The following is a 25,203-nucleotide window of genomic DNA, read 5'->3' on the forward strand; positions in this document are numbered from 1 at the left end:
CTAAAATCGTCTTTTCCGTCGTAGTCCTCGGAGAGATCTTTCCAACGGGCTATCACGTGCATCAAACGGAGATAATACGACCAATTCGCGACCCCAGGAAGTTCGCTGTCCAACTCACCCCAACGGGGCCCACAAACTCTTGGTGTTACATCTCCTTGAGTTAGGGTTTTGGTTGTTTAGGGTTTTCTCTTATTGTTCAATAATAAAAAGGCCCTTGAGCCTCATTGTAAGACATTTCAGAGGCATGTAGCCACCACATCTCTTCTCAGAGATAAGCTACCATCGCCCTAGCTGGTTTATTTCCATTTCTGTTTGTAAGCATATTTCAGTATTTTACAGTAATGAAATAAAGTATTATTTCCGCTGCATATCTGTCTTTATGGTTATCTCTGTATTTTATTGCGTTCCTATTTAAATCCAGATTAGTGGTATCAAAGCGTTCTACTTTTTTTTTCTGTTTTTCTTTGCATGTCCCCAACGAGGTCGAGATATAAGGAGTTAGGGCTTGAACTGGTTGAACCTTTGCAAGACCAGCCTCGCAAATCCCGACGGCCTCCCATGGTGGATGAGAAGAAAGACGAGGGGGCAAGAGATCCTATCAAAATCTTGCTCGAAGAAGTGCTCGAGCGGCAAAGGAACGCGATGATGGATAGCTTTGCGCAAATCCTTCAGCAGCTACCCAGAGGCGACGCATCTGCTTCCAACAGCTACTCTAGAAATGCCACACCCTTTAAGGTACAAGTCAATTTTGAAATCCCCATCTTCGAGGGTCAAATAGATGCAGATGCTGTAGATAAATGGTTAAATCTACTCGATGGGTATTTTTCTGTTCATGAATTTTCAAGTCGGGAAAAGATTGTTTTCGCTCTTCTCAAAGCAGCCCCCCACGTCAAGGATTGGTGGGAAACCTACTGCGAGCAGAAGGATGAAAGTACAGGCTCACTGTTTTCAGCCGCACCCACTTGGAATGACTTTCGGGATGCCATCAAGGAGCAGTACTACCCTATCAAAAGCTATAAGGACAAATACATCAAATGGACCACACTACGGCAGGGGCGAAACCAAGATGTGTCGGAGTTCACAAACATTTTTCATACCCTTCGCACACAATTGGGTATCAAAGATTCTGAGCTGCATTTGGTACTCAAATACCGCGGCTACCTACACAAATACATCTAGGAAGAGATGGAGTTCTTGAACATCTCCTCACTCGGAACAGCATACCGATACGCTGTCAAAATCGAGCAAAAGTTTAAACAGAAGAAGCGACACTTTGGATCTGCAAATCCGAAGCCCAAAGGACAAAGCCAAGGCGGGGTGACCCAAGACAACCCCTCGAAGCTGCAAGAAAAGAACAACACCACAAAGCCGAAGAAGGACACAAGAAAGTGGTGTGAGTTCTACGAGAGTCCCACTCATAACACAAGTGAGTGTCGGACCAAGCAGTCGCTGGTGGCTGAGTTGAAGGATTCTGAATCAGATGCATGTTCCGACACTGAGCCAGAACCTGACAAGGGGAATGGAAAAGGGAAGCAGATCATTGATGCGGAGCCCAACGCCACTATTACCACTGCCAAGATCCAGAAAAATGAGCTCGAAGATCTAGAGGAGGGGGAATGGCTTTTTCACTCACAGATGTGGGTGAAGGGTTCGCCGCTGCAATTCATTTTTTACAGTGGCAGCCAAAAGAACCTCATATCAGCAGAGGTCGTGAAGCAGTTGGGCCTACCAACTACACCACACCCACAGCCGTATAGTATCGGGTGGCTTCATGAAGGACGAGATCTCAAAGTTTGCCAGCAGTGCCGCCTTCCCTACAGCATCAAGCCCTTCACAGACGAGGTATTGTGTGATGTTACACCTTTGGATGTTTGTGACATATTATTAGGCCAGCCATACTTGTGGAGGCGACATGTTGTTTATGAGTCAAGGCCTCGTGTTGTCATTATTTCTTTGAATAATTCATTATACAAGATACCAGAGGTAGCTCCACCTACTGCCACCTCTTTGATCACTGCTAAGAAAGGCTGCAAGCTCATCTCACAGAGTAGGAAATTTATTTTCTATCTGGTTCGCTCCCAAAGTAAGGGGAAGATCGTTGCTACATCCATGACCCCTGGGAAGGGTTCCTCCACGCTGCAGCAGCAATAGAGGGATACAGTCATGACAGAACACAGGAACAACTTCTTCTTACCCATAGGGGTACCACACAAGTTTTAGGTGGGTGACAAAGTTTGGTTACATCTGCAGAGAGAACGCCTTACCAGAACCCATCAGAAACTCACACCACTTCGACATGGTCCTTACACCAGTAACAAGGCTACGGGAAATAATGCTTTGAAGCACAACATTCCTCCATTCCTTAACTTGCACCGAGTGTTCAATGTGGACCATCGTCGACCATGCTTCCCACCATTTCTGGACACATAAGAGATTGTAGAACAGCTCACTAGAGACCCAGCTCAGCAGATGCTTCCTCATCTCAGGGAGGAACTCAACGCAATGGGTACCATTGCGTCCTAAGAGGGGAGGAATGATCCAGGTGGATGTCGGTGGACACCCACCTATCCCATTTGGACCCCCACAACTGTCTCTTTCAATTTTTCAGTTTCCTTAATTATAGCACAATTTACTATTTTTAGCAGCGTTTTCGGGTCCTAAACTTCCAGAGCCGTTTTGAGGCACTAAACGACATTTTTTGGGAAATCTATCGCCAGCGATTTTCTGCCTAAATCATCTTTTTTGTCGTAGTCCTCGGAGAGATCTTTCCAACGGGCTATCATGTGCGTCAAAGAGAGATAATACGACCAATTCGTGACCCCGAGAAGTTGGCTGTCCAACTCACCCCAACGGGGCCCACAAACTCTTGGTGTTACATCTCCTCGGGTTAGGGTTTTGGTTGTTTAGGGTTTTCTCTTATTATTCAATAATAAAAAGGCCCTTGAGCCTCATTGTCAGATAGTTCAGAGGCATGTAGCCGCCACATCTGTTCTCAAAGATAAGCTACCATCGCCCTAGCTGGTTTATTTCCATTTCTATTTGTAAGCATATTTCAGTATTTTACAGTAATGAAATAAAGTATTATTTCCGCTGCATATCTGTCTTTATGGTTATCTCTATATTTTATTGTGTTCCTATTTAAATCCGGATCAGTGGTATCAGAGTGGTCTTCTTTTTTTTTTCTGTTTTTCTTTGCATGTCCCGAACGAGGTCAAGATATAAGGAGTTAGGGCTTGAACTGGTTGAACCTTTGCAAGACCAGCCTCACAAATCCCGATGGCCTCCCATGGCGGATGAGAAGAAAGACGAGGGGGCAAGAGATCCTATCAAAATATTGCTCGGAGAAGCGCTCGAGCGGCAAAGGAACGCGATGATGGATAACTTTGTGCAGATCCTTCAGCGGCTACCTAGAGGCGACGCATCTGCTTCCAACAACTACTCTAGAAATGCCACACCCTTTAAGGTACAAGTCAACTTTGAAATCCCCATATTCGAGGGTCAAATAGATGCAGATGCTGTAGATAAATGGTTAAATCTACTAGATGGGTATTTTTCTGTTCATGAATTTTCAAGTCGGGAAAAGATTGTTTTCGCTCTTCTCAAAGTAGTCCCCCACGTCAAGGACTGGTGGGAAACCTACTGCGAGAAGAAGGACGAAAGTACAGGCTCACTGTTTTCAGCCGCACCCACTTTGAATGACTTCCGGGATGCCATCAAGGAGCAGTACTACCCTATCAAAAGCTATGAGGACAAATACATCAAATGGACCACACTACAACAGGGACGAAACCAAGATGTGCTGGACTTCACAAACATTTTTCATACCCTTCGCACACAATTGGGTATCAAAGATTCTGAGCTGCATCTGGTACTCAAATATCACGGCTACCTACACAAATACATCCAGGAAGAGATGGAGTTCTTGAACATCTCCTCACTCGGAACAACATACTGATATGCTATCAAAATCGAGCAAAAGTTCAAACAGAAGAAGCGAGACTTTGGATCTGCAAATCCGAAGCCCAAAGGACAAATCCAAGGTGGGGTGACCCAAGACAACCCCACAAAGCCAAAGAAGGACACAGGAAAGTGGTGTGAGTTCCACAAGAGTCCCACTCATAACACAAGTGAGTGTCGGACCAAGCAGTCACTAGTGGCCGAGTTTAAGGCTTTCGAATCAGATGCATGTTCCGACCTTGAGCCAGAACCTCACAAGGGGAATGGAAAAGGGAAGCAGATCATTGATGCGGAGCCTAGCACCACTGTTACCACCTCCAAGATCTAGAAAAATGAGCCCAAATATCTAGAGGAGGGGGAATGTCTTTTCCACTCACAGATGTGGGTGAAGGGTTCGCCGCTGCAATTCATTTTTTATAGTGGCAGCCAAAAGAACCTCATTTCAGCAGAGGTCGTGAAGCACTTGGGCCTACCAACTACACCACACCCACAACCGTACAGTATCGGGTGGCTTCACGAAGGAAGAGATCTCAAAGTTCGCCAGCAGTGCCGCCTTCCCTACAGCATCAATCTTTTCACAGATGAAGTATTGTGTGATGTTACACCTTTGGATGTTTGTGACGTACTATTAGGCCAACCATACTTGTGGAGGCGACATGCTTTGTATGAGTCAAGGCCTCGTGCTGTCATTATTTCTTTGAATAATTCATTATACAGGATACCAGAGGTAGCTCCACCGACCGCCACCTCTTTGATCACTGCTAAGAAAGGTGGCAAGCTCATCTCACAGAGTAGGAAATTTATTTTCTTTCTGGTTCGCTCCCAAAGTAAGGGGAAGATCGTTGCTACATCCATGACCCCTGCGAAGGGTTCCTCCATGCAGCAGCAGCAACAGAGGGATACAGTCATGATAGAACACAGGAACAACTTCTCCTTACCCATAGGGGTACCACACAAGTTTCAGGTGGGTGACAAAGTTTGGTTACATCTGCAGAGAGAACGCCTTACCATAACCCATCAGAAACTCACACCACTTCGACATGGTCCTTACACCAGTAACAAGGCTACGGGAAACAATACTTTGAAGCACAACATTCCTCCATTCCTTCGCTTGCACTGAGTGTTCAATTTGGACCGTCGTCAGCCATGCTTCCCACCATTTCTGGACACATCAGAGATTGTAGAATAGCTCACTAGAGACCCAGCTCAATAGAAGCTTCCTCATCTCAGGGAGGAACTCAACGAAATGGGGACCATTGCTTCCTAAGGGGGGAGGAATGATCCAGGTGGATGTTGGTGGCCACCCACCTATCCCATTTGGCCCCCACAACTGTCTCTTTAAGTTTTTCAGTTTCCTTAATTATCGCACAGTTTACTATTTTTAGCAGTTTTTCGGGTCCTAAACTTCCAGAGCCGGTTTGAGGCCCTAAACGACGTTTTTTTGGAAATCTATCGCTAGCAATTTTTTGCCTAAAATCATTTTTTACGTCGTAGTCCTCGGAGATATCTTTCCAACGGGCTATCATGCGCGTCAAACGGGGATAATATGACCAATTCGCGACCCTAGGAAGTTGGCTGTCCAACTCACCCCAACAGGGCCCACAAACGCTTGGTGTTACATCTCCTCGGGTTAGGGTTTTAGTTGTTTAGGGTTTTCTATTATTGTTCAATAATAAAAAGGCCCTTGAGCCTCATTGTAAGACAGTTCAGAGGCATGTAGCCGCCACATCTCTTCTCAGAGATAAGCTACCATTGCCCTAGCTGGTTTATTTCAATTTCTGTTCGTAAGCATATTTCAGTATTTTACAGTAATGAAATGAAGTATTATTTCCACTGCATATCTGTCTTTATGGTTATCTCTGTATTTTATTGTGTTCCTGTTTAAATCCAGGTCGCCTTGTAAGGTACATCATTCTAGTCAAACAGCCTTTCTAAAGGAATTAAACCCCTAGGAATATGATTGCTGGGAAGCTAGACAATGTTATCTTTGCCAATTTTGTTTCTAAGCTGGGACAGGGGACTTTCTTCCAAGGCTTCATTTTCTTGGTCAATTTTCATTTCGGAAAACTCATCAATGACTTGCAGAAACCTATTTATTTCATTATCATCATCAAAAACTTTCCAATGCTGGACATTGTGAGACAAGGATGGTCTATATTTCATTTGGACTTCATAAACTAGTCTAGGAGGCATGGGAGGGATAAACGGACTAGCAGACAGAGCAAGGGAATCAGTAAGCTGATTTTGGGCTCTAGGGATATATGAAATATAGAAAGAATCAAATGAATCTTTTAGTCTCCATACCTCATCTCTGTATGCTTTCAGCCTTGGGTGCTTTCTCTGAAATGTTTTATTTACTTGCTGAATGATCAAATCAGCATCTCCAAACACCTTTATGTTCTTGATTCCTCTGTCTTTTGCTGCATTAAGGCCCAACAGTAGAGCCTCATACTCTGCTATATTGTTTGTGACTTGAAAAGCCAGCTTAAAAGAACGTTGTGTGCTTTCTTGCTCTGGAGATAACAGCACCACCCCTGCTCCTGCAGTCTCCATGGAACATGCTCCATCAAAGAACATCTCCCAGACTTGACCTCCTTGCTCTCCCCCAACCTGATTCACTAGTTTCCTGATCTGCATTGAGGTCTTCTGAGACTCTTTTATTTGGATAATACATGCTCCAAAATCAGTGTCCACAGCATAAATGGGATGATTAGTAGGATTCTTCTCATCACTGATGATGTATGCCAACTGTGCTTCTCTATACAATCTCCTTCTTTCTCCTTCAAAAACTGGGACAATGGCATAAGATAGATCATTCTGTAATGTCCCACCTAGTCTCTTAATCCATCCTCTCGACAGCAGCATGCCAAACTTAGGAGGGACATTTGCTACCACAATATCCATCATCATACTCTTCATGGACAGCTGAGTTAGGGTAATGGCCAGATCTATAATCAATCCTAGGAATTTCACTTTCCTTGAATCAAAAGAGAATAAATCATGGTATGGTCTGGTGATATCAAGGCCTAACTCTTCCATGACAGCTTTAGGCATCAAATTGTGGCTGGGCCATGTGTCTATCAGGGAATTGTGGAGGATTTTGTCATGAATGGTCAAGGAGACATAGAAAGATGGAGAATTATTATCAGTAGTTTAAATCATGGGGCTAAGCACAACAACAGGTTTATCATCTTGCAAATGGACAGAGTCAGTGGAGGTCTGTCTGGTTTCCAGCTCAAGAGCTTCAAGGATAGGCCTTCTAAACACGTCACTCTTTACCAACTCTACCAGAGGCACATATATTTTCAACTTTTGAACTTCTGACTCAAAGCTGAAAAAGGAAGGTAACTTATCAGAACCTCTTACCTCTTGAACTGGAGCTTTGAGGATGATTGGGTCAGTTGCTGGTCTTCTCTGTCTGATATTCTATGACTCTGTTTGGACAGCAGCTCTTTGGGCAGGATTCTCCTTGACATTTTTTTCATTTGACCTCAGATTATATCTCCGTTGCTCCTCATTTTGTAGAACAGCTTCTCTGTCCCACTCCTGACTGTCTTGTTCCTGCAGCAATGATTCTTCATATGCAGCCAATGTCAAAAATGTAGCACTGCCTTTATCTTCCATGCAGTGAATTTCATCCTCATCTTCAAACTATTCCTCCTCCATGAATACATTTTGGAAATGAGCTTTAACCTTTTGTTCTTCATTTGGTTCTTTTCCTCTCTGAATTATTTGTAACTGTTCATTTTCTCTTCTGAATGGATTTGGATTTCTTGGAGCAAATGTGTTCTGCTGCCTTGTCTTTCCTGAATTCTGCTCAACCTTCAGCTTAGATATTTCAGCAGCCAATGACTCTATCATCTTAGTCATTTTATCTAATTTAGGCTCTGAAGATGAAGCAGAGGAAGAAGAAGCCTCACCTCTCTGCCTCCTTCTATCAACATGACTCTTTAGTTTTTCTGCAGCCATAATATTAGATTCCACCTCTAGTGTTGCATCCTGCATGTCAGCTAGAGTGGCACATCTTCTTTCTCTCAATAATAGGCAGAAACCAGAGTCAAAAGCATTGGCATAAATTATTTTGGAAGACATGGGGGTAGGCTTTACCTCAGCTGGTATCTTACTATACATACAGTTAAATCTTTTATTAAAATCAGACAATGATTCCTCATTTTCCCTCTTCAGGTTACCAAACTCAGTATGGTAATATAGCAAGTCCTTTTTATCTCCCCAATGCTTCAAAAATGCATCATCTAAGGCTTCAATATCAGCAATAGATCTAGGGGCTAGTTCTCTGAACCACTTTCTGGCCTCTCCATCAAGGCTCTGTACAAAAAATATCATCCACACATCATTTTCACTTATATCTAAGTTATCAGCATAACTATAAAAAGCTTCAAGGTGTTCTTTAGCTGTTACTCCCTCTATACCAGTGAACTTGGGCATATACTTCTGATATTCTCCTACAGGCATATCGTTCAAAGGAATGGGCAAGACCAAAGGTCCATACCTGGCAGCTACAATTCTTTCTATCTTCGTAGGTGCTTGTTGGCCTGCCATGACTGGGGTATGTGGAAGGACACTGGCAGATTGAGCAGTATGAAACAATGAAATGGATGACAGAGACAAAGGGATGTTCTAGACTGTATGGGAAACTTTCTTTGGACCAAGATTCAAAGGGGAACTAGATGGACAAGGAGCTTTATGAATCTCTGTAGGTGTTTGTTCACTAGCAACACTAGGCTCTAAGTCTTCAAAATGTGTATTCTCAACTAAAAACTCCTCATGTAGAGACAAATAATATTTCTTGGGCTTACTTGATCCTGTTGCTCCTTTCTGCAATGTTTTCCTTGGTTTAACAATCTTCTTAGGGTTAGGCACTAGTTCAGCTGGTGATTTCTGAGGATTTCTTCGAGTGTGCCTCACAAACTGAGCCAGAACTGCAATGTGGAGTCGCCAAAGGTTGTTCTTCCTCCAATGGAATCGCCAGATAGATGATTACAACCAGAAATGTGTCCAGACCTTGTCTATCATAAAATTCTGGAACTGTGTCGTTCTCCCAAGGAAGCTGAGCTTCAATCTCCTGTCCCTGGCAACGGCGCCAATTTATGTTATCACCGCAAGAAACTCTCCTAGGTTGTATCTCAGAGATGCTCAGGAACATTACAAACTCAAAAAAATGTTGGAAATGGATGAATGGAAGGAATGATGCATATTCAAGCCAGATAACCACTCCTACTCTACTTAACCCCAGACATGGGTGAACACCCCCAGACTACAAGGCTTTAGACCACCAATTACTCATAGTTTGAGGATTAGGTGAACATGGAGAATACTGATCACACCAGCAGATGGACAAGACCATGTGATGGCTAGCTACAACCAGTAAAGAGGTCTGCAAATCTATTTCCTAATGCACAGACAGGATGACAGCTCTTTGGCACTAAGTGAATAGAAACCTGCATAACACATTCAATGATACACATTAGATTCTAACACAGAGGTGGGATGACAGCCCCTCTGATGCTAAACATCAAGAGCACATGAAAAATGCATAACAGGCACAGCCTAGAATATAGCAGAAATTGAAAGTGAGCAATTAACAGCAAAAGAAGCTTGTATTAGCTGAAAATGAAGACCAGATGCTGCAGGTATCACAGTAGTTACAGTCTCTAGAATTTGAACCTTACATCAAAATGACAACCATCAACCCTTATTACATCTTCTTTCTGGGTATATATAGAGTTTCATTACAAAAATATCTTTTTGTTCTATGCGTGGAGGGGTCATAATGGACCACCAACCACCTTAACTCTCTGATGGAGTCTCTGCTACAATCTGCTTCTTCAATGAATGAATTTTACATTCTCTGGTGCTTGGTTGTCCTTCCTAAATAGGTGGAGTGTTGTACAATGGAAGCTCCATAACTGATAAATGCTTTAACAGCTCGAGGTTTCCCTTCTCTTCTCAGCCATTCTTCCTTGTTAATTGCAGTTGTTGTAGAATAATTGCATAGGGTACTGGTAGATGGCTGCCATTGTCCTTCGGAAGCACAACTCAGTCAAAGGTAGCGAAGACTTCATGGTGGGTGTACGAGTGGGTGGAGGACGAACATCAACCGTTGGATCGCAGTGATCGATGGAGGGGATCGGTTTGTGGAGGGTATCGGGAGAAAATGGGAGTGAACATACGAGGGTCGTTGGATCGCGAGGTGGGCAGATCCAACGGTGATCGGGGGCGAAAGCTGTGCAGGATTTAATCGGTGGGGATGGGCGGGACAGCGGTAAATGGTATTCCCTGCACCACCTTTCGGAGGTGGGCGGTATTCGTACGTGGGCTCGCGATCCAATATAACTGCGACGCGTGGCAGATGGGACCGGCAGGAAATCGCTTTCCCCGCGAGTTAAAGTGCGGGCATGTTTCGGCGGCGGGAGGTGCGAATGCCGTCGGATCTCACGGTAAATGATCGGATGGCGGGGGGGTTAAGAGCACGTGTTTATAACTGATGTGACAAGGAAGGACTTCGCAGGAAGCGCTTTTTGCGATGGTGCGTGGCTATATGGGTTTAACACCATTAGCACCCGGGGCTATATTGAAATGGGGCTTTGATGGATTTCAGGGGTTTTAAACGGGGAAAGGCGAGGTTTAGGAAGGAAAAGAGACAGCGGGGCTAGGGGAGTATAAGGGGAATGAAGAAGGAGAAAGTGGAGGCAGTGGGGTGAAAGGGAATAGGCAACTAACGTGAGCTTTCTTTAAGCACAAACAACATGGGCAAGTTGTCTTTGACCCAACAAATGCCGAAATATGTAGCAGAGCTAACAGAAAGTTCTAGACCTCCAAGAGGAGAATGTTCTCCAAGGGAAGAAGGTAATAAGAATGGTTATAAACCACCATCTTCTCCACAATATTCATGTTTTTCTATAGCTATTATGAAAGATGCTAGTGTAGAAAGTCCCTCCAAGAAGGTAGATGGACAAGTTTGTACCTTTTTTCCACATGATGTGGAAGATGTGGTTCTATCAACACCCAAATTCGAGGAGCTAAAAGAAGAGAACCGAAGAGTTCAAGAGGAGACATCTCGAATCAAAAGGGAATTTGAAAACATCTTCATGTGTCAATCGAAAGATGAAGCAAATGGTAAGAATTTACATGCTTCTTCCTTACGTGAAAGTATTGACGTAAATTCATTTGTAGCCTTCGAAAAACACAATAAATGCATCGGATCCAAGATCTTGACCAAGATGGGTTAAAAGGGAGGAGTGATGGGCCTACAAGTTAGACATAAATTAAGGCCCATGCCTCTAAATTAAACATAAATTATGGCCTATGACCATCCTTCAGCACATTAAACCTCTCTTTCTGCATCATATAATGTATTTTTAACTTTAATATATTCATTAGGAAGGCTTATGAATAATTGCATATTTGTGCCTAATATTATTTATTTTTGTGGAATATTATGAGAATATTGGGCAAATTATGAATATTTGGAGGATGAGATAATTTAGTTACTTGTTCCCTACTATAGGAGGATCAATAATAAATAATAAATCAACAAGATATTATGGAATTATGGCATAGATTGTGGAACTCCAATAACTGAAAAAATCTAGGAATGTGTTCCCCGCCATTTAATGCAGATTCCTAGTATTGGGGACCAGATCCACTAATCAAGGTATTGTGGTGGGGAAAACTTCCTCCTTTCATGAGGAATGATTCCTAATCATTTTGCATAACTACCAAGTCGAATTTTCCTCTAGGGGAGATATTTTCATTAGTGTTCTTGTGGAGAGAACTCTTATTTCTGTCGCTCCATTGCATTTTCTTGCAGGGATGTAATTGTATTGATGAAAATAATGAAGCTTAATGTCATGTTCAGTTTCTAAATCTTGTTCTCCTCCATAGGTATCAGATTTTCCTTGGGCTTGGCCATCCCAAGAGCCTCAGAGCCCTTTTGTATCATTTTTTTTCCTTCTTTTCACTGCTTATTCACATACATCTCTAGTTTTTATTTTTTTCTACTTCTACATTTAGTATTAATGATTTCTTGTTGTAGGATTGAGTTAAATGGTTAATGTAAGTTCTTTTGTAGGATCAAAATAATTATTTAATACTTGGAAAATCTTTGGAAGGTCATAGTAATCATTAAGCTACTTGGATTAGCTATCTTGTTCCCAAATCTAGATTTCTGGAACTCCTTTGTGGCAAAGAACAATAAATTTCTGTTATTTTTTAGAGCATGTTAATGAGCTTCAGTCAAGTTAGTTTCACTTGTATTAGATCACAAAAACATTCTAGTTCATAACAAAAATCACCCCACTACATTTGCACTTGATCAGGTTAGGCATTTTTTAGATTTACTAGCTCACTAGTTCTCGAATTTCTAGATTTTCAACTAGTAATGTTTTTCTATTTTGTAGCATGGGTAAACAGAGGTCTTTTTGAGTGATTCCACTTGGAATTTGGACCTAATAAATCCTAGTTAATAACAAGTCCCATACAATTTGGATTTGATTTTTTTGGTCATTCAATGAATTATAATTTTTATAGTAAATCTGTAACATCCTGTAGTAAATCAGGGGATCCTGTAGGAAATCATTGTAGCATCCTGTAGGAAATCTGCATCCTGTAGGAAATCCTGTTTTGAGCCCGAATTGAGAAAAACCATCATTGAAGCTGGGATTAGGCATCTACTTGACCTCCATGCCATCAATACCATTTTAACCCTCTTGCTCCACACTTGTCTCCCCTACCAGAGATCAAGGAAAGAATAGCATTTGCATTTATAAAGCAAAAAGATTTAAAAAATGAGTTCTTTGATATTTATACATGCACAAAATAGTTAGGACTCTCTAGATAAGATTTCATGCTCAATTAGTTTATATCATCACATGTGATAAATAGGGTTAAGCTAGGTTTCTTTCACATTTGTTCATGATCTTTATGCAATTAGAATATGTTTCTTTCCTTCTACTTTCTTTCTTGCAATAGGTTAAGGTTCCATTTTGAACATTTCATTTTCTACAATTAGTTTAGGATTTGACTTCAGTACATGCACTCCATTACATCATGACAGAAAAGGAAGGACGCATTGTATTCTCCACATATAGTGTCGATACCTCTTAAATTTGTAAGAACCCCAAGTCGATAATTAAATTCGGTAGCCTTGGGAGTTGCAACATTCTTGTTGCAATATCGAGGCTCATCAAGGAGGCCTTGGCATAAACCAGCAAGGCATTAAAAATCCAATTGCGGCCAAGAAGAGGCCTAAATATGAAGGCTTAGGCTATGTTTCAAAAGAAGAGTGGTCTTCTAATGAAAGTTCATGCATATCGTGTTCCTTTTTCCGTAAGAAATGACACGAGGAGGCAAGATGCTGGGAATTGCATATAGAAATCGTTCTCACTTGATTCCTCAAGCATAAGGAGGACTTGAAGTGCAAAACGTATCCAAAGAGAGATGACAAATCTCAAGAAGAAGGAAAGATGAGTTATTCTTGCCACGCAAGTTCCTCACGTGGGAAGTGTAAACCAAAGAACAAGCAGAGGTATAACCATTCTGTTAATTCGAATGTTTTTCATGATGGGAAACAACACGCAAATTTGAATAACGTGTTGAGGAAAATGTTTCCATGCACCTTTTTCCTTTCATCTAACCATTGTGTAGATAAGTGCGATAAAAGGAAAGTAATCATCAAGAAGATATTTATGTCTACTGGAATTGAGACCAAAAGGAGAAAATCTCATCCAAGGATAAAGGCAAGTGAGCCGAGAGGAGCTCAAAAGAACTTTTGTACTCACTGTAATATCAGTGTGCAGAAGTGTTGGAAATTGTTTCCACAACTTATCTTGGTAAGGGAAATCAAATCATGCAAGAACCAAAATAGGAAGTGACAACAGAAAAAGTGGCGCAAGATGTGACCATCCCAAAAGCAGCTTTAGAAGAAGAGAAAGTTCAAATAGAGGGTTCATTTACCTAGTTGGGTAAGAAATGGATGGACTATTTCTCCAGCTGAAGTTTGTAAACTTTTGTTTTGCACTATTTGCATATCCCCATAGTTGGCTAATTTGTAAAAGTGATGTTCATAAATAAATCACTTATATGCAACAATGTTTTCTTTAAGAAATTACATTTCTAGTTTGTCTTGTTGATAGTCAATTTGAATGGAAATTTGGGAGTCAATTTTGTTCCATTTTATAATAATAAAAAATGGCATTTTAAAACTGTCGTATGAGTAGTTGCAACACATTTAGTATGTTCCAAATGTGTGTAGTACTCAAGTTATACAAGTATTCATTATGTGAAGCTTGTTTGGGTTCATTTGGCAAAGTATTTTAGGATCTTATCCTTGATAAGGATTTTGTAGATAAGAAATTCCAAGGTACTCATCTTCTTGGAATTCTTCTTGGGAAGGATTTTGTCATGGATGGCCATAGTGACATGGAAAGGTATCGGCTCATCACTTATGGCTCCGAAGAACAAAGGTTAAGGAGAAGGAAGGATGACCTGTAAGACACTTGTAGTGCAAACAAAGTATAGAGCAGTTGAAAATTATTTAAACTTTTGGAGGCCAAAATTTTTTCAGTGGAGAAGAGTGATTAAGAGCTCAACATTTGCCAAAATCTCAAAATATCATAATCCTAATAATACTAGCTTCAAATAGAAGATCTCATCATTCTGAATCCATTGGTGTGAACGACACTCAAATCCGAGATCGTATGCAGAAGTTAGAGAAAGTCAAAGTTCAAGGTTGACTGGATGACATGGCAAAGGTCCCAGAGAATCAGGAGGTGCCAAGTGGTAGGTTTCCATTGGCCCCCACAAATCGCATATCGAAGGTGGACAAGTACTGAATAATCATTCCCTGGCACAAAGCAAGTTGCGATGCGATTTATCGCATATCGCAATCGCAGAAAATGATTGTGATTTGCAATATAGTTCCGGCAGTGATCGTTGATAGCGAAATGCGATGAGTTCTAATTGTGATAAGTCCTGGACGCAATATGTTTTCAGAGTTGTAATTTATAACTCGTCGGGTCTGCTAGATCGACGATCACAGTTTTTGAAGGAGTGTTGACGTCCATCTCTCTGCCGATAGCCGATTTTGATTGCGATATCCGACAGGGTTGCAGAATTATAGCCTTAACTATCGAACCACCACTCTGCATGTGACCACTCGGCCCTTAACCATGAGATCGGCTAGAATGATGGTGGAACCACTGATTAAGGTGGGACTTCCAGTTTTAACAGTGGATATTGAATTTAATTGGTAGTAAGCCAGATTTGGAGGAGAAAATTGTGGAGAGACGGACATAAGTCATAACTAAGGCAATTTTCGACTAAATGAGTTTCAAAAAGAGGCTAGATTGCCATTTTTGGGAATTTTGAACTCATTGGAACATGTTTCAAGAGAAAATGAGCACTTCTGGATAGGATTTTTGGAAATTGAAGCCTATGGGTGCTCTGGTCAACCAGAGTGTTGATTTAGTTTATGGAGGAGTATGAAGGTGGAGATGACCTTGTGGAGGTCTTCCAGCCTCCATGTGCTTTCTGCAGAATCCATTGCAGCAGTGTTGTAGCTTTATTTCTTCTTTTCTCTATATGTGTATGGAGAAAGAGCATTTCTTAAGTACTTCAAGTGGATTGTAGTACTGTTTATGTTCTTCGAAGTTGGAGTATGGGGTCTTGGTGTAAGATGCCTATGTTCGCTGAAGATTTACATTTTTACTATAGGTTAACATGTTTATTGAGTGAGAACTTTTGTAGGAATTTGTTTCTTTGAAGGAGAAACTAGCCATTCCATTTCAGCAGCTTATGTACTCTTCTTTTCTTGATATTGAGCATAATGAGAAGGGGTCATGCCTTTAGAGATGATCCAAGGAGATGTAGCCCAGGAGGAGTGAACTCTTTTATCAATGGATGGTGCATTATTGTTTTGATGCATGGTTCCATTCAGTGTTTTGGTTTCATGTTTTAAGTTTTCTTCATGAAACTAACTTAAGTAAAAACACATAAAATTCATGCTTTTACTTGCTGTTTTGGAGTCAAACCTCAAGCACATTTTTATATTTTGATGAGGGGAATTAGCATAGCATTACTAATCTGTCCCAATTTAGATCATCCTTGTTGCCTTTAACATTGACACTTTTAATATAATAAAATCACACTCAAGAGTTGATATTGTTATGCTCTTGGACCTGCAAGAGTAATAGAAGGCCATAAATACGAAACAATATTACTAGGAACACAGTAATTAAGACAAGATACAAAGAAATTTTATTATTCAGAAGAAGAATATAGTGTTCACTTGCCTCTTCGAGGGGGCAACCTCCAATATAGCAGAGATCAATTATAATAAAACTCGATGCTTCTTCCCTTGCTATCTAAGACTATTATAACTTTATGACATACAAAACCATAAATACTAGTGTTCCCTTTCATAATATGGGTTAGCCACTTTATGTATTAACTATGGCTCATTTACAACTAATTGTGTTCCATTTTCTATAATGTGGGTCAACCACTTACAATTATTATTAATGTAGATAATTGCTTACAGGATTTATTAATTCAACTAACTAACTATGAATCTGACGAGGCCCCTTTGGATTATTACATAAATAAAGGGGTTAGGGTTGGACCCTAAAACGTGTGCCCCCCCATCAAAATAAGCCTTGTCCTCAAGACTGAAGCTACGGAAATTGTTGAAGAATAGTGGTTGATTCCCATGTCACATATTTTGGAGAGGTGTGTTTCTACTTGATGAGTAATTCCTTGATCATGTGTCCATAGAGATTTATTTTGTGAGTATCAAGGACATGTTTGGGTAGGATCGAAAGTGAACCTTCCTCATCCAATTCTGGTAGATTTTTTTGAACACTACAATTGTTCCCCACAACTTTCTTTGAGGTAGAACACATGAAACATTGGTTGTATTTGTGAAGCAATCGACAGACCCAGTTTGTAAGTGACTGCTCCTATTCGTTGAAGTACCTAATAAGGCCCATAGAAATTTGGGGCTAGTTTTTGGCAGCCCTTTTCTTTAAGAGAGGTCTACTTATAAGGTTGGATTCGTAGGAACACCTAGTCACCTATCTAAAATTACCTCTCTGAATGGTGTTGGTCGAACTATTGCTTCATTCGATTCTGAGATTGATGTAGATTATCTTTGAATTGAGCGATCATGGCGACAGAATTATGCAAGATATTATCAACTTCGAGTACTATGGAATATCCGAGGATACAAGAAGCTAGTGAAGGTGGAAGTTAGCCATACACTATCTCATATGGCATCATCTTGGTGGTTGCATGATAGTTAGTACTATACCACCATTTAGCTAAAGGTAACCATTGTACCGATTGATGCTTCTTTTCTGAAGTGAAGCATCGTACACAGGTATCCAAATATTTGTTGGTTGCTTCTGCTTGACCATCAGTTTGGGGATGATAAGTTGTACTCAGTTGGAGTTGTGTGCCCAATAGATTGAAAAGTCCCTACCAAAAATTGTTTCTGAAATTGGGGTCTCGATCAGACACAATTGAAGTCAGGATGCCACGCATTTTGAATATTTGTTCCATGAAAACCTTAGCCACCAATGTTGGGCTAAATGGGTGTAGTAGAGTGCAAAAAAGAGCATATTGGAAAGTCTGTCAAAAACCACCACGATGATTGACTATTTTTCTGACTTTGGGAGACCTGTAATGAAATCCATGGAAACATATGTCTAGACAAAAGTAGGGAGTGGCAAGGGTTGTAAGGTTCCTGATAGCTTGATCTTTTCCCCTTTATCGCACTGGAATACTTCGCATTCAGCTGCAAAAGTAAGAATTTTGTACTTCATGCCCATCCAAAAGAAAGAGCGATGTGCGCATGCATAAGTCTTATGAAATCTTGAACGTCCAACAATTGGAGAGGAGTGCAAATATTCCAAGATATGAGGTTTGAGGGTGGAGACCAGGGATAGCACTAACTAATCCTTATAGAACATAAATTCATCCTTCCAAGAGTAATCCTAGGAGGAATTAGGATATGCTCATAATCTCTTAATGAGCTGGGATAGAGAGGGGTGGGAGAACCATTCATGACGGGATGCTTCAATCCAATATGGTATGGGTAGATAGAGGGATAACAGGGTTCCCTCTTCCTCAACTAACTAACTATGAATCTAATGAGGCCCCTTAGGATTATTACATAAATAAAGGGGTATTGTAGCGAGTACAACATCCCTCCAAAATTTTTCCTTCACTTTGTTTTGAAGCCTCCCTCATAAAATCTTAACAAATTTTCTTACACTACCCAGGTACTTGTGTTTTAATTTTAATTTATCTTTATGTTTACATCTTGTGTTGCTTACTTGCTTTGTTCTCTAACCACAAGCTAACCCCCATGACTTGGTTGCATCCGGTTGTTGTACTACCTTGGAAAATTGCATAGTCCTAGAGGGAAGCCACCCTTTCTCTTAGGAATTGCGCAGTGCAACCGAATAGAGAGCCTTGCTCTCAAGAATTGTGCAGATAAACCCAGTAGTGAGCTTTGGCTCCATAACTACGTAGACCCAGCTGAAAACTTTTCTTCAGTTGGGAAATTGCGCAGAGCATGAGAGGTAGCTAGATCCACTCAACCTTTGAATTATGTAGAAGCATTCCTTCAACTGTTGTCGGATGCATGTACCAGAAATGTTGCTTTGTTCCCTCTAGAACTACGCAAGTTCTCCATGCATGCATGGCAGGACTTCTTGAAAAACAAAAGAATAAAAAAAGAAAAATAATCCCTAAAAAATAGGGATATATTTTTAGGACTAGAAGTTACACTTGATTCAATTTAGACTATCGCCACTTGTCGCTTTTTCCTATATTTTTGGAATGTGCATCATAAACCCTAAATCGGTCAAATTTATTTAATGGACGTTTCCAGAGATGATTTTGTTGACATCTAATCATCAGGATTGGGTGAATAACTGAAATTTATGTAAATAAATAATAAAGAATATGAGTAGTCATCGGGAGATGAAATGAACAGTCTCTCCCTCATGTATATAATAAAGACCAATCTGAATGAAAATCAACGAATTGTTTTTGAGGAGTTACTACCTGGTCTGACATGGTATCAGAGCCAACCCCATTTTTGGCTTCTATCTACCATTGTAACTCCCTTCTGCCATTTTTTAGAAATTTGGGTTTTCCCTCTGCATGATAATCCGGGTCCACCCTCTGTGTGATAATCTGGGTAACGCTTGGTATACCCATCGAATACCCAATGCTCTGTGTTGAAGATTTAGCATTGATCTCATTGTTTGCCCGTTTACTGTATATGCATTAAGCCTAACCTGTGCAGAAATGCATGGCCAATATGATGTTGTTTGATTGTGATGGAGATCACAGAGCAAGGAGGCCATTTGTGAGTGGAGAATTACAGTTCGTCAATCCCTGCAGAGAACAATTTTTTCCATCCAAAGCGCGACTGTCTATCCTCTGTGGGTTTTATCCTTGAAGAAGTTATGTTGCAGCAATCATATGTATGTTGGAGCTTCATCTTACCTACCTCTGACTATGCTACTCCTACAAAATGCTCACCAAAAGATGGTATACGCCTCACCTTCGTCGCCTGCATAATATATATTATCTGTCCATAAACACTATTGAATACACCATACAATGTTGTCTCTATTCTATGTGATGTTTTCATATAATGTTGTCTCAGACTATGCGTTGTTTTCATATAATACTGGCCTCCCTCCATACGCTGCTCTCTCCACGCTGATTGGCCTCCCTCCATACGCTTCTCTCTCCACGCTGCTGGCCAACATTCCATTGCCAGACCTCTGCTAGCCAACTTGTTATTATATAACAGCGCTTTCACATAAGTCCGCTAGCTGGTCTGACATGACTGCCAGTGTTCCATTACCAGAACTGAGACCTCCGTTGTTGAATCTCATTTGAAATATGCTTGTCAAAATATTTGATGAAGCAGGAAAAAATGGCGTGGCGTTGAAGTTTATGGAGAATGCTTCTTCCTGGAAACCATCCTTGGTATAACATTTATTTGTGCACTCTCAGCAGTTATATAACATTTATATACTGGTAATACCGCGCTGTCATATGCCATATGCTGTTCATTTTAATACATATCGCTGCCTATTCTATCCATATGTGCTGGCATATTTAAGACTGTTGGTTTTAATATACACTGCTGTTTGAATACTCCCTCCACCAGTTAAAACAGAGTTTGCCACCAGAAGTATTTTTTTACAGTACACAGATTTTACAATGCATTCAATCATATCCATTGTGGGAATAGTTCTCACTAGCAAGGAGAACTATCCTGAGTGGTCCCGAATGATAAAACACACCCTCATTTTCAATGAGTTGTGGAAAGGAGTGTGTATTGGAGATGGAGACAAAGAGCCAGAACAACCTACCTCAGACAAAGAGTTTGCCATTTGGGAAAATAAGAACAGCAAAGCCTATGCATTAATTGCAGCATCTATAAGTGAAGAGGTGAGTCATCGTATTACGCCATTTTCAACTGCTTTTGAAGCCTTACAAAAGCTAAAAGAACTCTATGACTCACATTCTACACTTGAAGTTGTTCAACTCATGATTAAACTCTTCACTCTTGAATTACAAAATAATGATCCTCTTGCTCTTGCATCCGAAGTAAAATCTATAATGCATGATATCAAAGCCACTAAGGTTGATATGGATATTCCTCTTATCGCCTTTCTCAAGGCACTTTATCCTACTTACTCCAATTATCTTGAATCATTGCAAGCAAATGGAAATATCAAAGATATTTCCTTTGACTCTCTTGTGAAAAAATTTGTTGAAAGAGAGAAAGCTTTTGGAAAGAAGACAACCCTTGAATCTTCTGAAGAGGTTGTGTGCCTTGCTCATAAAGAAAAGAATCTTTCCCAAGATTCTTCCAGAGGAAGAGGTGGTCGAAGAGGAAGAGGAAGATATTTCAGAGGTAGGGGGGCAGACACTCTCAAGGAGAAAAGGCAGATTTGCACTGCATAAGCTGCAAAAGAAATGGATCACATGATGCCTCCTCATGCAAGTTACCTTGGGACAAAATTGAGCAGCAAAGAAACCAACCCAAAGGTAAAACTAATGACACAGACAAAGGTAAAGCACCTGAATCTGCTCATTATGTTGTGGCACAATGTAATATCAGAGTAAATGAAGATTTATTTAATGCTTCACTTGCTTCTTGGAAAAATGATTGGTTGCTTGATTCAGGAGCAACTTGCCACATGACTCATAGAAAAGATTTTTTTGAATAATTTACTGACAATGTTGATGGAGCAATATACTTTGTAGACCAATCAAAAATCAAGCCATTAGGGCTTGGCACAATCAAGGTTAAATTGCCTGGTCTTGCAGACTTTCTTCTGCATCATGTTCTATATCTCCCACAGCTGAAGAGAAACTTTTTGTCCTTGGTCCACATCTGCCAGCAAGGTCACTCCATTCATATGTTTAATGGCAAGCTTGAGGTGAGAAAAGCATCTGACCACTCACTTGTCATGAGGGGGATAGAAGAAGAAAGGCTTCTCAAGCTGCAGGGTACCTCTGCTCGTGCACAACATTTCTCATACAACTCTCATTATGAAGAAGGTACACTTCCATCAAGTTTATTATAGCATTTTAGATTGGGACATTTGAGCTATGACAGCCTTCACTTGTTGAATAAAAATGGTGTTGTTGGTTTGCCTACAATTCCTACGAAACTTAAGCAATGTGATGCTTACATTCTAGGAAAGCATAGCAAACAGTATTTTCATGATTCACATTCAAGAGCACATAGAAAAATTGAACTCATTCATTCATATTTATGTGGTCCAATGCATGTTCCTTCTCCAAATGGAAATAAATATATGATGACATTTATTGATGACTACACTAGAATGTTTTGGGTTTATTTGTTGAAGAACAAATCTGATGCTTTTCAAACATTCAAGAACTTTCATACATGGATTAAAAAATATGCACAATCTCATATTGGCTCTATTCGCACTAATAATGGAAAATAATACACTTCAAATGAATTTGAAAACTATCTTTGCCAACATGGGATCAAACATCAAACAACTATGCCTTAAATATGGTACAATCTTAAATATGGTACGCTCCATGATTTTTTTCAAAAATGTAAAGTTGATGTTTTGGGATGATGCAGTTCTATGTGTTGTATATATAAAGAATAGATGTCCATCTAATGCTATCAGAAACAAGACTCCCTATGAAATATGGTATGGGCACGTTCCTTCGGTAAATCATCTCAGGGTCTTTGGTTCCACCTGTTATGCCTTGATACCAAAGGTACATAGAAACAAACTTGGCGCAAGAATTCGTAAGTGTATCTTCTTGGGGTATTCAAACACCTCCAAAGCATACTGTCTCTATGATGAAGTCAATAAAAATTTTGTTGTATCTAGAGATGTAATCTTTCTTGAATCATCCAAAACTGATAATCTTGTTGAGCGACAACTTGATCGCTTGGATAGATTTGCAAATGCAAAATTATTTCAAGAATTTGATAATCAAATTCCACATCTTGAAGGGGGGATTCCTATACTAGATCAACATGTGGAATCTTCTTCTTGAGAACTCTCTCCCCCACATGAAACTCCAACAACGGATGATACGTTTAGTGATGTGATTGATAGAATTGGGAGACTCAATCTTGATTCAGTCCCAACTCAATCAACGGAGCAGCCTATACCATCTGAGAAAGGTCCCCCAAAGTGGCTAACAAAGACACTTGAAGGTGTTCATCCTGATGAGGTTGGAAAGACAGGAACTAGAAATTCAAACTGGCAAAATGGAGGTGATGTAGATGACTTTGATTCACCTGTTGATATGGATGTTTCTTATGATTTTGAATTGAATTTTTCTACATATTTTGAACCAAATTTCTTCAAATAAGCTGCTTCACATGATGAATGGAAAGAAGCGATGAAAAAGGAGTATGATGCCTTGATAAAGAATGGCACTTGGAAGCTGGTTGATCCTCCATTAGGAACCAAACCAATTGGCTGTAAGTGGGTCTACAAGAACAAGTATAAAGCAGATGGCTCACTTGACAAGCACAAATCTAGGCTTGTGGCAAAAGGTTTTGCACAGAAGGAAGGGGTCGATTATGAGGAGACTTTTTCCCCCACAACAAAATGGGCTACCATCCAAACACTCTTTGCCCTAGCAGCTCAGAAAGGTTGGAAATTCCATCAAATGGATGTAAAAACTGATTTCTTGAATGGAGATCTAAAAGAGAATGTTTTTATGTCCCAGCCTGAAGGATTTTCTATGAAAGGACATGAACCTAAAGTATGCAAACTTGTGAACTCCTTGTATGGCCTCAAACAAGCACCGCAAGCCTGCTATGAAAAACTAACTAAGCATATTCTAAAACTCAATTTCAAACATCATGATCTTGATGATGCAACTTTATTTGTTTAGAAAGTTGGCAAAACAGTTGTATATCTTGTGGTATATGTAGATGATCTTTTGATGACAGGGAACAATGAAAGCTACATTGCATCCATAAAGAATGAATTGAAGAAAGGTTTTGAAATGACTAATTTGGGCTATGTTCATTACTATCTTGGTATTGAAGTAACTCAACATCCGAAGTCCATATTCCTTTCCCAAAAGAAGTACATTGGAGATCTATTGAACAGGTTTGGCATGACAGAATGCAATCCTCTTACTACTCCAATGGAACAAAACTTAAAGCTCACATCCATTGGAGGAAAGGAATTTGAGGATGCAAAAAAGTATAGACAACTTGTAGGAAGTCTCAACTACCTAACTACTACCAGACCAAACATTTCATTTTCTCTTGGAATCCTCTCCAATTTTATGCAAAAGCCTTGTGAGGGACATTGGTCTGCTGCAAAAACAGTTCTAAGGTACTTGAAGGGAACTTAAGACTTTGGAATCAAGTATACATAGGTGGACGACTTCAGCTTGATTGGATACTCTGATTCAAACTTCGATGGAGACAAAGAAACTGGGGTATCTACTTCAGGTTATGCTATGAGTCTTGGATCAGGAGCTGTCTCCTGGAGATCACAAAAATAATCAGTTCCAGCAAATTCCACAACAGAGGCAGAATATGTGGCAGCAGCTGAGGCAATAAAAGAAATTGTGTGGCTCAAGAAAATTCTTGAAGATTTGTAGGTAAAACAAGTACAATCGACTCCACTCATGATTGACAATACCTCGGCAATAAAATTGGCCAAGAACCCAAAGTTACATGATTGAACGAAGCACATGAATACTAAATATCATCTTATTTGACATCATGTTGAGGTCAAAACAATCCATCTCCGCCATTGTTCCACTAATGAGTAAATTGCAGACATCTTCACCAAAGATCTTGGAAGAGAAAAGCTTGAAAGATTCAGAACAATGCTTGGACTCACCAACATCCCTTTATATTAAGGTGGGGAATGTTGACACCTAATCATCAGGATTGGGTGAATAACTGAATTTGATGTAAATAAATAATAAAGAATATGAATAGTCACTGGGAGATGAAATGAATAGTCTCTCCCTCATGTATATAATAAAGACCAACCTGAATGAAAATCAACGAATTGTTTTTGAGGAGTTACTGCCTGGTCTGACAAATTTTGACATTCGATCTTAGAGCTTTGGCATTCCCAAGGCATCTAGAAACCTTTGGCATGATTGGCACAACCTTTCCAGGTATGTTTTTCTTTTCAAGTATTTTGTTGCTTTTTCTGTCGCTTTTGTTTCCTTGGCTTGTGTGAGTGTTGTTATTCATGTTTTATTGAATGACCACTAACATTTTTCTTTGTTTTAACTTGTAGAAGTGATGTTTCAATTTTTTTATTACCTTTCTTAAGCATCGCATGCATAACTGAGTTTCTACACTATGGGTCGTCGTTGTGGCGTCTCTCCCCACAAGCTTCGTTGTTCATCTCTTTGATTGATTCCCACATTTTTTTATTGCATGAATTACCACTCACTCATATCTGCACCATCCTTCACTCATGCATTCAAATCTACTCATTTTCAAATAGCCCTTGGGAAGGTCCAGGTTACCTTGGCTCAAATCTAGCTCTTCTCGACATGCACTACGCATTTATGGAACTCAAGGCTCTGCCTTAGCTCCAGGAACTGTGCAGAGGTTTCCAATGATTGGCTCCAGCTACACTCTACATAGTTCCAGGAGTCAGTCTCTAGTCTTTCCCACTGGGACTGCGCAAGGCGTAGTCC

Source organism: Pinus tabuliformis, chromosome 5_2, assembly GCF_031772625.1.
Source record: "Pinus tabuliformis cultivar Carrire ecotype Pingquan chromosome 5_2, CPIR1, whole genome shotgun sequence".
Taxonomy (NCBI): domain Eukaryota; kingdom Viridiplantae; phylum Streptophyta; class Pinopsida; order Pinales; family Pinaceae; genus Pinus; species Pinus tabuliformis.